Raw genomic sequence first — 5,333 nt, 5'->3', positions numbered from 1 at the left:
CTTTCTCAGGATGGTCTGTCTTCCTTTCATAATAAAAGAAAAATTGTCTTGCATCATCCTACTGAGCTATAAAATGGCTATTCCATGCTGAAGGTGTAACATTGTGTAAATGGGCCCCCTCTGTGCCTGCTGAAGGCGTGAGCAGGTAGATCCTCCACAGTCCACGTTTGCCACTCCTGCTAATTCATCAATATCTATATCCTGGTATAACAATCACAGAGTTAGAACTGTTGCTGCAAAACAATAGTAATCATATAGAAAAGGCTTCATAAATACCAGCCAAGAAAGGTTCCATAATTGCGATCTAAAAGAAAGTGATACAAATGGGGTGTCATTTTACTTGATATGAACAATGGTGGTCATGTTTAGTGGGCTGGGAGCCAGACAGATCACATTTGAGGTGGTCATCCATGTCATTAGACCTGAAAACACATGCTATCTCAAATAATTGAGTTAAAATAATGCAATGAGTAGGATTAGGTTTTTATGCCTTTGTACAGAATTCCAGTAAAGTTTTAACAGGATATCAACACGATAAACCAGACATTACAAACGTGTCTGTCTAGTGTGAGTTATGGAAAATGTTTACAATATATAGTTGCTATGTACTCTGAAGAATGCTGTGTAAAGCAAACTGTATACAGTAGCTTTTTAAATGTGGGAAACGGCAGCTTTGGTTAGCATTTAAAGTGTATCCAAAGCCTAACCTCCTTCTTCTCCCCTTCTTCTTCCTTTTTTTTTTTTTTTTTTTTTTTTTTTTTTAATATGCAATAAAATATGGTAAAATCCAAGTTGGGTGTTTTTTTGCTATCTATGTAAGGTAAATCCGGTGTGATACGCGGTCTTCTCGCTGATCACGTCTTCTGTCATGCCAATCCACTGCTACCTTTTTAGAACATTTCCACTGCTGTTCCCACCTTTTGCTAGAAACCAATTCTGTACGTGAAGAAAGTGCCTCGCTCTCGGATTCTCTTAATCACAGTGACACATCCAGGATTTGTATGCAATATCTGTAGGGTGTTCCATATCTAAGGGGCAAATCAGATTAGCCTGTGTTGAAGAGTCAGTCCTGTCGTATCATCTGCCTAGAATGCTTAGAATTCACGTCATGACATTTACTGAGCTGTTATAACACATTTTATTACTTACTGTTTGCTTTTCATTATGTTCTAGCGTTTTAGCAGTTAAGAAGTGTTGAAATAAATCCTTGCTCACCTGAAGCCAGACTCAGACTTGTCAGTTGTTGCTTTATTTACTAATGCAGTGTATATAATTTGGTCTTTATGATGCATTGCTCTCTTTTATTGTAGTGCGTTCTTCATCATTTCTCTAGTTCTTGAGAAACCATGGACTGCACTGTAGGGTGTAGCTGTATCCATTGACATCAGCAAATAGCTGGTGTTTCCACTTGAACTGATACAATGATGAATGTTGGAAAAGCAGTGAATTAGGTCAATTTGGTAAGATAATTCTGTATACTGATGCTCACTCCTGCAGTGAAGAGAATTTCCACTTTTGCTCTGAAATGGCACAATGGAAGACCCCCTCTAGACCACTCCTTATCAATACTTAGTTGACTAAAGCTGGCCATAGATGGATAGAATTTTGAAAGAGAAAATTTGTGGGAAAAGTCTTCGTGCTAAAATTCGTTGAATGTCGTTCAAAAGATTTAGTTTGCTTTTAACATTTTGATTTTAGAATAAATGGAACAAAATCACACACGCTGATAGGCTGGCCATACATTATACAATTGTCTTGTACATCTTCTTTTTTTTTTTTCCTTTTTAGATTTGCCAAAACCTTATAATATGAGGGCAAAGCCGAACTTTTTCAGTTTGTATGCGATCAGGTGGGTCCTTGCGCTGGTTAAAGGTAAATCTAAAGGAAATTGAACAAGAATGTTGTATAATGTATGGCCAGCTTTAGAAATGTGTTTATGAAAAATGTTCTCATCACTTCAGTCGAAAACGAGTGATTCTTTTTTTTTCTAAGAATTTTTGTCTGGAATTCTACCCATCTACTGTATGGCCAGCTTAAGGCTAGCCATAAATGCATAGATTTCTCAATCCTATGCTGGTTAAACAGAATGGCTGGCACCAACTTCCCTACCGGCTATTGTATTCAGACAGCTTGAGGTAATTACCCTAAAGCCTCATATACACGGTACAATTGTTGGCAGGGTCTGTTGACAGACTGTTGTCCTAAAATCTTACCGTTCGTACGCTCCTTTTGAAAATTGTTGTCCAATTTTCTTCCAACAAATAAGGAAGAGAGGCTAGTAAATTTTCGGCGGACAACGATTTGACATCAGATTTTCGTATGGCCAGTACACAAATCCGTCACACAAAAGTTGAAAGTACACGCCTTGCTCGGAATCAATGCTCACCAAATGCGAAATTAGCAGAAGGGGCCCAAAGGGTGGCGCTCAAGAGCTGAAATTCCTCATAGTAAGTCACTACATTTGTGTTTGCATGACAATTGTGCACCATTAGTAATCAAGACAAGATCCTGGCACACTCCCTTTTGACAAAAATCAGACGCTCGGTTGGCCAACAATCGTACCATGTATACGAGGCTTAACAGTGAAAGCATCTAATAGGATTCCACCCAGCTCCTTAGATTTTTCAGTCAAAGTTTTTGCCAGGTGGCAACAGAGCCACTCACAGCTTGAATTCTTAGCCAATTCAGCAAGAATTGTCAAGCATTCTAGCTGTGTATGGATAGCATTAGACTCGGGCAATCCTTCAGTGTAAGAAAATGAGTAATGAATGTGTCTATTGTTTTTAGCCCTCACCCTTGACTAGGGATGAGCTTGGTTTCAGTCTGACCCCAGAAGTTGGCGATCATTGCTGGGCCAATAAATGCAGGTGGGGAGCGTACCTACCACACAGCTGCATGTAAATAAATGGGCAGAGATGCTCATAAGATCAAAGACCTAATATAACCATATGGATATAATCAGTGACATTCACCCAATATGGGCATGTGCCCATATTAGGTGAATGATGTCACCAGCAACCTCTTTGTATTTATTAGCTGCAGGACAAGGAAACTCCCTCCTGAAACTCATTGGCCCATCAATGACCGCTAACTTCCAGGTTTGGGCCAAACTCAAGCTAATCGCCCTTGTTGACAATGCACTCCAGTAATTCACAGCAGACGTGGGTGGGGTCCACATATCAAACTTTTGATAGGCTCCTGTGAGGCTAAAAGAACAAAGAGCACCTCAAATGGTGCATGTGAACTCGCACAGGATGGCCAAACCTTTTGTAACTTAAAGGGTTAATCCACCCAAAGTTAGTATTCCAGGTCTAAGTTCAGTATAGGAATACTTGGCAGATATGAGAAACTATTAGGTGATTTACCTCCTAAAGCAAGAAATAATCATTTTTGAGTGGCCTGACCCTTTTGAGGATGTAAGCAATGAATATTAGAGGGTTTCTAAGACCACAGTTGTGTTAGTTTTCTTTGTCTGAGAAGAATTCCAACTTGAAACCACAGACCGCTAGATTTGTTCCAGTCAGCTGATCAGCAGCAGATTCTCTTTGTTTGTCTGAAGATGGAACACCTTTTCAATGGTCTATTTTTTTCTTCAATATGTATGCAGTTTACAAAGCAGAGGTTAAAAATATTCTGCTATGCTAATTTAGATCTAAAAGATTTTGATAGCTTAACAGCACTTGCAGGCAGTTATGAGCTGAGAAATTGTGCCCATTCATGTCAGTCCAGGTTCCATTAAATAAGTTATTTTTGTCCATTTGGGTTGAAATAATAAGCTCTGAAATTTGTTCCAGCCATCCATGTTGTTATCCGGAGACAGATGAATTGGCACAGGGCTCCGTGGTCCCCTGCAGAGTGGCGCTCAGGATGAGGTCTCCCAAGGCAAGAACTATATTTAGCTGTAATGTCAGGGTCGCATTCCTCACTGTCAGCATCAATGTAACATTTTCTAAACTCTAAGAATAAATAAAAGTCTTCAGAGCTGCATTCCTACAGCCAAAATTGTAAGTCTTTCCTAGTGCTTTCTTTATCACTCTTTTCCAGCAGTGCCTGCTGCGTTGTGCAGTGTGCAGTGTTCTGGCGCTTTGCATATTAATATACAGATCTATGTATGAAGTATAGGTGAAGAAATGTCTAAGGCAGTGGTCTCCAAACTGCAGCCCGAGGGCCGGATGCGGTTCTTTGCTTGCCTTTAACCGGCCCTTGGAGCACTGCTCCTCCTACTAAAATTAACAATGGGGCATAATTCCTCCCACTGACACCAATGATGGGGCACTACTACTCCCACTGACTCCAATGATGGGACAGTATTCCTCTGACACCAATGATGGGGCACTTTTACCAATGCTAGGACAATATCTAATTTTAACACCGGAGCCGAGTTAAAGGTTAAGTTCACCTTTTACGAAAAAATTATAAATATACATATTTTTGTAGGAAAATAAATTGTGCATTTTGTTATTTTTTCCACAGGAGCCTACATAGTATTGCACCCGTGGGTGCAAAGTCAAGCTCCTGCTGAATTTCTCCAGCTCTGTCTGTACCTCCTGTACAAGCTTTCAGTTACGGAGCTGGAGAAAGTGTGAATGTACTAGGAGGGCATGGACTACGGCACTTGTGGTCCATTGATAACTATAAGTCTGTCTGCCGTGTTGGAAGACAGGACTTGTAGTTTATTAATTCACAAATCTTTGGATCCCCGCACACCCTCAATGATTTTAAATGTGACAGTGGCTGTGGGGGAGAGGAACCCTGCACACTGTCACAGGGAGAGGGCTCTGGGGGTGGGATGCAGATGCTTAAAGCGGAGCGCCGCCGAAAATTTTTTTTTTTTTAAAGTCAGCAGCTACAAATACTGCAGCTGCTGACTTTTAAAACATGGACACTTACCTGTCCAGGGCGCCCACGATGTCGGCACCCGAGGCCGAACCGTCTCTCCGTCCTCGGGTGCTGCCGCCTCCATCTTCGGTAAGGGCATCAGGAAGTGAAGCCGTGCGGCTTCACTTCCCGGTTCCCTACTGCGCATGCGCGAGTCACGCAGCGCAATACGGATGGTCCCTGCTGCCTCTGGGACGCGTGTGTTTCCCAGCAGGCAGCGGGGAGGGAGCAGGAAGTGGCGTAAATAACCGCAGATTCTGCGGCTATCTATGCCGGAAGTGGGTACAGATACCTGTAATATACAGGTATCTGTACCCCCCTCCCCCCTGAAAGGTGCCAACCGGAGGGGGGGAGGAATCTGATGAGTGGAAGTTCCACTTTTGGGTGGAACTCCACTTTAAGAACATTTTTACACCCTAAAATGATGTTTTTTTTAATTTTGCGGCTTCACTAGG

The 5,333-nt window shown here is 41.7% G+C and overlaps 1 protein-coding gene across 1 annotated transcript in view; it reads left to right on the top strand.

The window, feature by feature from the left end:
- The first annotated feature begins 1,829 nt into the window (after positions 1-1,829).
- The window catches only part of FHL3 (four and a half LIM domains 3), a 54,037-nt gene continuing 50,533 nt past the window's right edge, over positions 1,830-5,333 (top strand). Inside the window, exon 1 of the mRNA XM_073615516.1 lies at positions 1,830-1,849. The gene's annotated coding sequence lies outside the window, so the exon portion shown is untranslated. The remainder of the gene's footprint in view (positions 1,850-5,333) is intronic.

This window comes from Aquarana catesbeiana, linkage group LG02 (assembly GCF_042186555.1).
Source record: "Aquarana catesbeiana isolate 2022-GZ linkage group LG02, ASM4218655v1, whole genome shotgun sequence".
NCBI classification, from domain to species: Eukaryota; Metazoa; Chordata; class Amphibia; order Anura; family Ranidae; genus Aquarana; species Aquarana catesbeiana.
This window is presented reverse-complemented; position numbering and strand designations above follow the sequence as displayed.